Source organism: Protopterus annectens, chromosome 12.part0, assembly GCF_019279795.1.
Source record: "Protopterus annectens isolate FY-2018-M chromosome 12.part0, PAN1.0, whole genome shotgun sequence".
Taxonomy (NCBI): Eukaryota; Metazoa; Chordata; order Ceratodontiformes; family Protopteridae; genus Protopterus; species Protopterus annectens.
In genome coordinates, this window is record NC_056746.1 from 10676209 (window position 1) to 10689083 (window position 12875).

The window sequence follows — 12875 nt, forward strand, 5'->3', positions numbered from 1 at the left end:
AAATCAGCCTTTCCTTCTCTTTTCTTACCTGTCTAACTCACCGTACCACATTCCTCATATCCTAACTGACTCAAAGGCTTTATATAAATCAGTTTTTCTTTCTCCTTTGTTACCTAACTCACCGTACCACATTCCTCATATCATAACTGACTCAAAGGCTTTATATAAATCAGTCTTTCTTTCTCTTTTGTTACCTAACTCACCGTACCACATTCCTCATATCCTAACTGACTCAAAGGCTTTATATAAATCAGTCTTTCCTTCTCTTTTGTTACCTAACTCACCGTACCACATTCCTCATATCCTAACTGACTCAAAGGCTTTATATAAATCAGTCTTTCTTTTTCTTTTGTTACCTGTCTAATTTACCGTACCACATTCCTCATATCCTAACTGACTCAAAGGCTTTATATAAATCAGTCTTTCTTTCTCTTTTGTTACCTAACTCACCGTACCATATTCCTCATATCCTAACTGACTCAAAGGCTTTATATAAATCAGTCTTCCTTTCTCTTTTGTTACCTGTCTAATGCACCGTACCACATTCCTCATATCCTAACTGACTCAAAGGCTGTATATAAGTCAGTCTTTCTTTCTCTTCTGTTACCTGTCTAACTCACCGTACCACATTCCTCATATCCTAACTGACTCAAAGGCTTTATATAAATCAGTCTTTCTTTCTCTTTTTTTACCTAACTCACCGTACCACATTCCTCATATCCTAACTGACTCAAAGGCTTTATATAAATCAGTCTTTCTTTCTCTTTTGTTACCTAACTCACCATACCACATTCCTCATATCCTAACTGACTCAAAGGCTTTATATAAATCAGTCTTTCTTTCTCTTTTGTTACCTGTCTAATTCACCGTACCACATTCCTAATATCCTAACTGACTCAAAGGCTTTACATAAATCAGTCTTTCTTTCTCTTTTGTTACCTGTCTAATTCACCGTACCACATTCCTCATATCCTAACTGACTCAAAGGCTGTATATAAATCAGTCTTTCTTTCTCTTTTGTTACCTGTCTAACTCACCGTACCACATTCCTCATATCCTAACTGACTCAAAGACTTTATATAAATCAGTCTTTCTTTCTCTTTTGTTACCTAACTCACCGTACCACATTCCTCATATCCTAACTGACTCAAAGGCTTTATATAAATCAGTCTTTCTTATTCTTTTGTTACCTGTCTAATTCACCGTACCACATTCCTCATATCCTAACTGACTCAAAGGCTTTATATAAATCAGTCTTTCCTTCTCTTTTGTTACCTGTCTAATTCACCATACCACATTCCTCATATCCTAACTTACTCATAGGCTGTATATAAATCAGTATTTCTTTCTCTTTTGTTACCTGTCTAACTCACCGTACCACATTCCTCATATCCTAACTGACTCAAAGGCTTTATATAAATCAGTCTTTCTTTCTCTTTTGTTACCTAACTCACCGTACCACATTCCTCATGTCCTAACTGACTCAAAGGCTTTATATAAATCAGTCTTTCTTTCTCTTTTGTTACCTGTCTAACTCACCGTACCACATTCCTCATATCCTAACTGACTCAAAGGCTTTATATAAATCAGTCTTTCTTTCTCTTTTGTTACTTAACTCACCGTACCACATTCCTCATATCCTAACTGACTCAAAGGCTTTATATAAATCAGTCTTTCTTTCTCTTTTGTTACCTAAGTCACCGTACCACATTCCTCATATCCTAACTGACTCAAAGGCTTTATATAAATCAGTCTTTCTTTCTCTTTTGTTACCTAACTCACCGTACCACATTCCTCATATCCTAACTGACTCAAAGGCTTTATATAAATCAGTCTTTCTTTCTCTTTTGTTACCTAACTCACCGTACCACATTCCTCATATCCTAACTGACTCAAAGGCTTTATATAAATCAGTCTTTCTTTCTCTTTTGTTACCTGTCTAAGTCACCGTACCACATTCCTCATATCCTAACTGACTCAAAGGCTTTATATAAATCAGTCTTTCTTTCTCTTTTGATACCTAACTCACGTTACCACATTCCTCATATCCTAACTGACTCAAACGCTTTATATAAATCAGTCTTTCTTTCTCTTTTGTTACCTGTCTAATTCACCGTACCACATTCCTCATATCCTAACTGACTCAAAGGCTTTATATAAATCAGTCTTTCTTTCTCTTTTGTTACCTGTCTAATTCACCGTACCACATTCCTCATATCCTAACTGACTGAAAGGCTTTATATAAATCAGTCTTTCTTTCTCTTTTGTTACCTAAGTCACCGTACCACATTCCTCATATCCTAACTGACTCAAAGGCTGTATATAAATCAGTCTTTCTTTCTCTTTTGTTACCTGTCTAATTCACCGTACCATATTCCTCATATCCTAACTGACTGAAAGGCTTTATATAAAACAGTCTTTCTTTCTCTTTTGTTACCTAAGTCACCGTACCACATTCCTCATATCCTAACTGACTCAAAGGCTTTATATAAATCAGTCTTTCTTTCTCTTTTGTTACCTGTCTAATTCACTGTACCACATTCCTCATATCCTAACTGACTCAAAGGCATTAAATAAATCAGTCTTTCTTTCTCTTTTGTTACCTGTCTAATTCACCATACCACATTCCTCATATCCTAACTGACTCAAAGGCTTTATATAAATCAGTCTTTCTTTCTCTTTTGTTACCTGTCTAATTCACCGTACCACATTCCTCATATCCTAACTGACTCAAAGGCTTTATATAAATCAGTCTTTCTTTCTCTTTTGTTACCTGTCTAAGTCACCGTACCACATTCCTCATATCCTAACTGACTCAAAGGCTTTATATAAATCAGTCTTTCTTTCTCTTTTGTTACCTGTCTAATTCACCGTACCACATTCCTCATATCCTAACTGACTCAAAGGCTTTATATAAATCAGTCTTTCTTTCTCTTTTGTTACCTAAGTCACCGTACCACATTCCTCATATCCTAACTGACTCAAAGGCTTTATATAAATCAGTCTTTCTTTCTCTTTTGTTATCTGTCTAATTCACAGTACCACATTCCTCATATCCTAACTGACTGAAAGGCTTTATATAAATCAGTCTTTCTTTCTCTTTTGTTACCTAATTCACCGTACCACATTCCTCATATCCTAACTGACTCAAAGGCTTTATATAAATCAGTCTTTCTTTCTCTTTTGTTACCTGTCTAACTCACCGTACCACATTCCTCATATCCTAACTGACTCAAAGGCTTTATATAAATCAGTCTTTCTTTCTCTTTTGTTACTTGTCTATTTCACCGTACCACATTGCTCATATCCTAACTGACTCAAAGGCTTTATATAAATCAGTCTTTCTTTCTCTTTTGTTACCTGTCTAATTCACCGTACCACATTCCTCATATCCTAACTGACTCAAAGGCTGTATATAAATCAGTCTTTCTTTCTCTTTTGTTACCTGTCTAACTCACCGTACCACATTCCTCATATCCTAACTGACTCAAAGGCTTTATATAAATCAGTCTTTCTTTCTCTTTTGTTACCTGTCTAACTCACCGTACCACATTCCTCATATCCTAACTGACTCAAAGGCTTTATATAAATCAGTCTTTCTTTCTCTTTTGTTACCTGTCTATTTCACCGTACCACATTGCTCATATCCTAACTGACTCAAAGGCTTTATATAAATCAGTCTTTCTTTCTCTTTTGTTACCTGTCTAACTCACCGTACCACATTCCTCATATCCTAACTGACTCAAAGGCTTTATATAAATCAGTCTTTCTTTCTCTTTTGTTACCTGTCTAACTCACCGTACCACATTCCTCATATCCTAACTGACTCAAAGGCTGTATATAAATCAGTTTTTCTTTCTCTTTTGTTACCTAACTCACCGTACCACATTCCTCATATCCTAACTGACTCAAAGGCTTTATATAAATCAGTCTTTCTTTCTCTTTTGTTACCTGTCTAACTCACCGTACCACATTCCTCATATCCTAACTGACTCAAAGGCTTTATATAAATCAGTCTTTCTTTCTCTTTTGTTACCTGTCTAACTCACCGTACCACATTCCTCATATCCTAACTGACTCAAAGGCTTTATATAAATCAGTCTTTCTTTCTCTTTTGTTACCTAACTCACCGTACCACATTCCTCATATCCTAACTGACTCAAAGGCTTTATATAAATCAGTCTTTCTTTCTCTTTTGTTACCTGTCTAACTCACCGTACCACATTCCTCATATCCTAACTGACTCAAAGGCTTTATATAAATCAGTCTTTCTTTCTCTTTTGTTACCTGTCTAATTCACTGTACCACATTCCTCATATCCTAACTGACTCAAAGGCTTTATATAAATCAGTCTTTCTTTCTCTTTTGTTACCTGTCTAACTCACCGTACCACATTCCTCATATCCTAACTGACTCAAAGGCTTTATATAAATCAGTCTTTCTTTCTCTTTTACCTGTCTACCGTACCACATTCCTCATATCCTAACTGACTCAAAGGCTTTATATAAATCAGTCTTTCTTTTCTTTTTGTTACCTAACTCACCGTACCACATTCCTCATATCCTAACTGACTCAAAGGCTTTATATAAATCAGTCTTTCTTTCTCTTTTGTTACCTGTCTAATTCACCGTACCACATTCCTCATATCCTAACTGACTCAAAGGCTTTATATAAATCAGTCTTTCTTTCTCTTTTGTTACCTGTCTAATTCACCGTACCACATTCCTCATATCCTATCTGACTCAAAGGCTTTATATAAATCAGTCTTTGTTTCTCTTTTGTTACCTGTCTAACTCACCGTACCACATTCCTCATATCCTAACTGACTCAAAGGCTTTATATAAATCAGTCTTTCTTTCTCTTTTGTTACCTGTCTAACTCACCGTACCACATTCCTCATATCCTAACTGACTCAAAGGCTTTATATAAATCAGTCTTTCTTTCTCTTTTGTTACCTTCTAACTCACCGTACCACATTTCTCATATCCTAACTGACTCAAAGGCTTTATATAAATCAGTCTTTCTTTCTCTTTTGTTACCTGTCTTACTCACCGTACCACATTCCTCATATCCTAACTGACTCAAAGGCTTTATATAAATCAGTCTTTCTTTCTCTTTTGTTACCTAACTCACCGTACCACATTCCTCATATCCTAACTGACTCAAAGGCTTTATATAAATCAGTCTTTCTTTCTCTTTTGTTACCTAACTCACCGTACCACATTCCTCATATCCTAACTGACTCAAAGGCTTTATATAAATCAGTCTTTCTTTCTCTTTTGTTACCTGTCTAACTCACCGTACCACATTCCTCATATCCTAACTGACTCAAAGGCTTTATATAAATCAGTCTTTCTTTCTCTTTTGTTACCTGTCTAACTCACCGTACCACATTCCTCATATCCTAACTGACTCAAAGGCTTTATATAAATCAGTCTTTCTTTCTCTTTTGTTACCTGTCTAACTCACCGTACCACATTCCTCATATCCTAACTGACTCAAAGGCTTTATATAAATCAGTCTTTCTTTCTCTTTTTTTACCTAACTCACCGTACCACATTCCTCATATCCTAACTGACTCAAAGGCTTTATATAAATCAGTCTTTCTTTCTCTTTTGTTACCTGTCTAATTCACCGTACCACATTCCTCATATCCTAACTGACTCAAAGGCTTTATATAAATCAGTCTTTCTTTCTCTTTTGTTACCTGTCTAATTCACCGTACCACATTCCTCATATCCTAACTGACTCAAAGGCTTTATATAAATCAGTCTTTCTTTCTCTTTTGTTACCTAACTCACCGTACCACATTCCTCATATCCTAACTGACTCAAAGGCTTTATATAAATCAGTCTTTCTTTCTCTTTTGTTACCTGTCTAATTCACCGTACCACATTCCTCATATCCTAACTGACTCAAAGGCTTTATATAAATCAGTCTTTCTTTCTCTTTTGTTACCTGTCTAATTCACCGTACCACATTCCTCATATCCTAACTGACTCAAAGGCTTTATATAAATCAGTCTTTCTTTCTCTTTTGTTACCTGTCTAATTCACCGTACCACATTCCTCATATCCTAACTGACTCAAAGGCTTTATATAAATCAGTCTTTCTTTCTCTTTTGTTACCTAAGTCACCGTACCACATTCCTCATATCCTAACTGACTCAAAGGCTTTATATAAATCAGTCTTTCTTTCTCTTTTGTTACCTGTCTAATTCACCGTACCACATTCCTCATATCCTAACTGACTCAAAGGCTTTATATAAATCAGTCTTTCTTTCTCTTTTGTTACCTGTCTAATTCACCGTACCACATTCCTCATATCCTAACTGACTCAAAGGCTTTTTATAAATCAGTCTTTCTTTCTCTTTTGTTACCTGTCTAACTCACCGTACCACATTCCTCATATCCTAACTGACTCAAAGGCTGTATATAAATCAGTCTTTCTTTCTCTTTTGTTACCTGTCTAACTCACCGTACCACATTCCTCATATCCTAACTGACTCAAAGGCTTTATATAAATCAGTCTTTCTTTCTCTTTTGTTACCTGTCTAATTCACAGTACCACATTCCTCATATCCTAACTGACTCAAAGGCTTTATATAAATCAGTCTTTCTTTCTCTTTTGTTACCTGTCTAACTCACCGTACCACATTCCTCATATCCTAACTGACTCAAAGGCTTTATATAAATCAGTCTTTCTTTCTCTTTTGTTACCTGTCTAATTCACCGTACCACATTCCTCATATCCTAACTGACTCAAAGGCTTTATATAAATCAGTCTTTCTTTCTCTTTTGTTACCTGTCTAACTCACCGTACCACATTCCTCATATCCTAACTGACTCAAAGGCTTTATATAAATCAGTCTTTCTTTCTCTTTTGTTACCTAACTCACCGTACCACATTCCTCATATCCTAACTGACTCAAAGGCTTTATATAAATCAGTCTTTCTTTCTCTTTTGTTACCTGTCTAATTCACCGTACCACATTCCTCATATCCTAACTGACTCAAAGGCTTTATATAAATCAGTCTTTCTTTCTCTTTTGTTACCTGTCTAATTCACCGTACCACATTCCTCATATCCTAACTGACTCAAAGGCTTTATATAAATCAGTCTTTCTTTCTCTTTTGTTACCTAACTCACCGTACCACATTCCTCATATCCTAACTGACTCAAAGGCTTTATATAAATCAGTCTTTCTTTCTCTTTTGTTACCTAACTCACCGTACCACATTCCTCATATCCTAACTGACTCAAAGGCTTTATATAAATCAGTCTTTCTTTCTCTTTTGTTACCTGTCTAATTCACCGTACCACATTCCTCATATCCTAACTGACTCAAAGGCTTTATATAAATCAGTCTTTCTTTCTCTTTTGTTACCTGTCTAATTCACCGTACCACATTCCTCATATCCTAACTGACTCAAAGGCTTTATATAAATCAGTCTTTCTTTCTCTTTTGTTACCTAACTCACCGTACCACATTCCTCATATCCTAACTGACTCAAAGGCTTTATATAAATCAGTCTTTCTTTCTCTTTTGTTACCTAACTCACCGTACCACATTCCTCATATCCTAACTGACTCAAAGGCTTTATATAAATCAGTCTTTCTTTCTCTTTTGTTACCTGTCTAATTCACCGTACCACATTCCTCATATCCTAACTGACTCAAAGGCTGTATATAAATCAGTCTTTCTTTCTCTTTTGTTACCTGTCTAACTCACCGTACCACATTCCTCATATCCTAACTGACTCAAAGGCTTTATATAAATCAGTCTTTCTTTCTCTTTTGTTACCTGTCTAACTCACCGTACCACATTCCTCATATCCTAACTGACTCAAAGGCTTTATATAAATCAGTCTTTCTTTCTCTTTTGTTACCTGTCTAACTCACCGTACCACATTCCTCATATCCTAACTGACTCAAAGGCTTTATATAAATCAGTCTTTCTTTCTCTTTTGTTACCTGTCTAATTCACCGTACCACATTCCTCATATCCTAACTGACTCAAAGGCTTTATATAAATCAGTCTTTCTTTCTCTTTTGTTACCTGTCTAATTCACCGTACCACATTCCTCATATCCTAACTGACTCAAAGGCTTTATATAAATCAGTCTTTCTTTCTCTTTTGTTACCTGTCTAACTCACCGTACCACATTCCTCATATCCTAACTGACTCAAAGGCTTTATATAAATCAGTCTTTCTTTCTCTTTTGTTACCTAACTCACCGTACCACATTCCTCATATCCTAACTGACTCAAAGGCTTTATATAAATCAGTCTTTCTTTCTCTTTTGTTACCTGTCTAATTCACCGTACCACATTCCTCATATCCTAACTGACTCAAAGGCTTTATATAAATCAGTCTTTCTTTCTCTTTTGTTACCTGTCTAATTCACCGTACCACATTCCTCATATCCTAACTGACTCAAAGGCTTTATATAAATCAGTCTTTCTTTCTCTTTTGTTACCTGTCTAACTCACCGTACCACATTCCTCATATCCTAACTGACTCAAAGGCTTTATATAAATCAGTCTTTCTTTCTCTTTTGTTACCTGTCTCCACCGTACCACATTGCTCATATCCTAACTGACTCAAAGGCTTTATATAAATCAGTCTTTCTTTCTCTTTTGTTACCTGTCTAATTCACCGTACCACATTCCTCATATCCTAACTGACTCAAAGGCTTTATATAAATCAGTCTTTCTTTCTCTTTTGTTACCTAACTCACCGTACCACATTCCTCATATCCTAACTGACTCAAAGGCTTTATATAAATCAGTCTTTCTTTCTCTTTTGTTACCTAACTCACCGTACCACATTCCTCATATCCTAACTGACTCAAAGGCTTTATATAAATCAGTCTTTCTTTCTCTTTTGTTACCTGTCTAATTCACCGTACCACATTCCTCATATCCTAACTGACTCAAAGGCTTTATATAAATCAGTCTTTTTTTCTCTTTTGTTAACTGTCTAATTCACCGTACCACATTCCTCATATCCTAACTGACTCAAAGGCTTTATATAAATCAGTCTTTCTTTCTCTTTTGTTACCTGTCTAACTCACCGTACCACATTCCTCATATCCTAACTGACTCAAAGGCTTTATATAAATCAGTCTTTCTTTCTCTTTTGTTACCTGTCTAACTCACCGTACCACATTCCTCATATCCTACCTGACTCAAAGGCTTTATATGAATCAGTCTTTCTTTCTCTTTTGTTACCTGTCTATTTCACCGTACCACATTGCTCATATCCTAACTGACTCAAAGGCTTTATATAAATCAGTCTTTCTTTCTCTTTTGTTACCTGTCTAATTCACCGTACCACATTCCTCATATCCTAACTGACTCAAAGGCTGTATATAAATCAGTCTTTCCTTCTCTTTTGTTACCTGTCTAACTCACCGTACCACATTCCTCATATCCTAACTGACTCAAAGGCTTTATATAAATCAGTCTTTCTTTCTCTTTTGTTACCTGTCTAATTCACCGTACCACATTCCTCATATCCTAACTGACTCAAAGGCTTTATATAAATCAGTCTTTCTTTCTCTTTTGTTACCTGTCTAATTCACCGTACCACATTCCTCATATCCTAACTGACTCAAAGGCTTTATATAAATCAGTCTTTCTTTCTCTTTTGTTACCAAACTCACCGTACCACATTCCTCATATCCTAACTGACTCAAAGGCTTTATATAAATCAGTCTTTCTTTCTCTTTTGTTACCTGTCTAACTCACCGTACCACATTCCTCATATCCTAACTGACTCAAAGGCTTTATATAAATCAGTCTTTCTTTCTCTTTTGTTACCTGTCTAATTCACCGTACCACATTCCTCATATCCTAACTGACTCAAAGGCTTTATATAAATCAGTCTTTCTTTCTCTTTTGTTACCTGTCTAATTCACCGTACCACATTCCTCATATCCTAACTGACTCAAAGGCTTTATATAAATCAGTCTTTCTTTCTCTTTTGTTACCTGTCTAACTCACCGTACCACATTCCTCATATCCTAACTGACTCAAAGGCTTTATATAAATCAGTCTTTCTTTCTCTTTTGTTACCTAACTCACCGTACCACATTCCTCATATCCTAACTGACTCAAAGGCTTTATATAAATCAGTCTTTCTTTCTCTTTTGTTACCTAACTCACCGTACCACATTCCTCATATCCTAACTGACTCAAAGGCTTTATATAAATCAGTCTTTCTTTCTCTTTTGTTACCTGTCTAATTCACCGTACCACATTCCTCATATCCTAACTGACTCAAAGGCTTTATATAAATCAGTCTTTCTTTCTCTTTTGTTACCTGTCTAACTCACCGTACCACATTCCTCATATCCTAACTGACTCAAAGGCTTTATATAAATCAGTCTTTCTTTCTCTTTTGTTACCTGTCTAACTCACCGTACCACATTCCTCATATCCTAACTGACTCAAAGGCTTTATATAAATCAGTCTTTCTTTCTCTTTTGTTACCTAACTCACCGTACCACATTCCTCATATCCTAACTGACTCAAAGGCTTTATATAAATCAGTCTTTCTTTCTCTTTTGTTACCTGTCTAATTCACAGTACCACATTCCTCATATCCTAACTGACTCAAAGGCTTTATATAAATCAGTCTTTCTTTCTCTTTTGTTACCTGTCTAATTCACCGTACCACATTCCTCATATCCTAACTGACTCAAAGGCTTTATATAAATCAGTCTTTCTTTCTCTTTTGTTACCTGTCTAACTCACCGTACCACATTCCTCATATCCTAACTGACTCAAAGGCTTTATATAAATCAGTCTTTCTTTCTCTTTTGTTACCTAACTCACCGTACCACATTCCTCATATCCTAACTGACTCAAAGGCTTTATATAAATCAGTCTTTCTTTCTCTTTTGTTACCTGTCTAATTCACCGTACCATATTCCTCATATCCTAACTGACTGAAAGGCTTTATATAAAACAGTCTTTCTTTCTCTTTTGTTACCTGTCTAACTCACCGTACCACATTCCTCATATCCTAACTGACTCAAAGGCTTTATATAAATCAGTCTTTCTTTCTCTTTTGTTACCTAACTCACCGTACCACATTCCTCATATTCTAACTGACTCAAAGGCTTTATATAAATCAGTCTTTCTTTCTCTTTTGTTACCTGTCTAACTCACCGTACCACATTCCTCATATCCTAACTGACTCAAAGGCTTTATATAAATCAGTCTTTCTTTCTCTTTTGTTACCTGTCTAACTCACCGTACCACATTCCTCATATCCTAACTGACTCAAAGGCTTTATATAAATCAGTCTTTCTTTCTCTTTTGTTACCTGTCTAACTCACCGTACCACATTCCTCATATCCTAACTGACTCAAAGGCTTTATATAAATCAGTCTTTCTTTCTCTTTTGTTACCTAACTCACCGTACCACATTCCTCATATCCTAACTGACTCAAAGGCTTTATATAAATCAGTCTTTCTTTCTCTTTTGTTACCTAACTCACCGTACCACATTCCTCATATCCTAACTGACTCAAAGGCTTTATATAAATCAGTCTTTCTTTCTCTTTTGTTACCTGTCTAATTCACCGTACCACATTCCTCATATCCTAACTGACTCAAAGGCTTTATATAAATCAGTCTTTCTTTCTCTTTTGTTACCTGTCTAATTCACCGTACCACATTCCTCATATCCTAACTGACTCAAAGGCTTTATATAAATCAGTCTTTCTTTCTCTTTTGTTACCTGTCTAACTCACCGTACCACATTCCTCATATCCTAACTGACTCAAAGGCTTTATATAAATCAGTCTTTCTTTCTCTTTTGTTACCTAACTCACCGTACCACATTCCTCATATCCTAACTGACTCAAAGGCTTTATATAAATCAGTCTTTCTTTCTCTTTTGTTACCTGTCTAATTCACCGTACCACATTCCTCATATCCTAACTGACTCAAAGGCTTTATATAAATCAGTCTTTCTTTCTCTTTTGTTACCTGTCTAATTCACCGTACCACATTCCTCATATCCTAACTGACTCAAAGGCTTTATATAAAGCAGTCTTTCTTTCTCTTTTGTTACCTGTCTAACTCACCGTACCACATTCCTCATATCCTAACTGACTCAAAGGCTTTATATAAATCAGTCTTTCTTTCTCTTTTGTTACCTGTCTAACTCACCGTACCACATTCCTCATATCCTAACTGACTCAAAGGCTTTATATAAATCAGTCTTTCTTTCTCTTTTGTTACCTGTCTAACTCACCGTACCACATTCCTCATATCCTAACTGACTCAAAGGCTTTATATAAATCAGTCTTTCTTTCTCTTTTGTTACCTAACTCACCGTACCACATTCCTCATATCCTAACTGACTCAAAGGCTTTATATAAATCAGTCTTTCTTTCTCTTTTGTTACCTGTCTAATTCACCGTACCACATTCCTCATATCCTAACTGACTCAAAGGCTTTATATAAATCAGTCTTTCTTTCTCTTTTGTTACCTGTCTAACTCACCGTACCACATTCCTCATATCCTAACTGACTCAAAGGCTTTATATAAATCAGTCTTTCTTTCTCTTTTGTTACCTAACTCACCGTACCACATTCCTCATATCCTAACTGACTCAAAGGCTTTATATAAATCAGTCTTTCTTTCTCTTTTGTTACCTGTCTATTTCACCGTACCACATTGCTCATATCCTAACTGACTCAAAGGCTTTATATAAATCAGTCTTTCTTTCTCTTTTGTTACCTGTCTAATTCACCGTACCACATTCCTCATATCCTAACTGACTCAAAGGCTTTATATAAATCAGTCTTTTTTTCTCTTTTGTTACCTGTCTAACTCACCGTACCACATTCCTCAT

The 12875-nt window shown here is 35.8% G+C and overlaps 1 protein-coding gene and 2 long non-coding RNA genes across 6 annotated transcripts in view; all 3 read right to left on the minus strand.

Annotated features, from left to right (window-relative positions):
* SYT17 (synaptotagmin 17) overlaps positions 1-12875 on the minus strand; it is an 859797-nt gene that overhangs the window by 610900 nt on the left and 236022 nt on the right. The gene's annotated exons all lie outside the window — the stretch shown is intronic.
* Positions 2574-4446, minus strand: LOC122816319. The gene is made up of 2 exons (XR_006367068.1): positions 4122-4446; positions 2574-3615 (listed from the first exon to the last, which is right to left on the minus strand). It is a non-coding gene; the product is annotated as an uncharacterized LOC122816319 (long non-coding RNA).
* LOC122816318 lies at positions 5212-10344 on the minus strand. Of its 3 annotated transcripts, none has more exons than XR_006367067.1 (4): positions 10328-10344; positions 8814-10080; positions 5959-6549; positions 5212-5792 (listed from the first exon to the last, which is right to left on the minus strand). It is a non-coding gene; the product is annotated as an uncharacterized LOC122816318 (long non-coding RNA). The 3 variants fall into 3 exon arrangements; XR_006367066.1 differs by lacking the exon at positions 10328-10344 and adding an exon at positions 10243-10260; XR_006367065.1 differs by lacking the exon at positions 10328-10344 and having other exon boundaries at positions 8814-10125.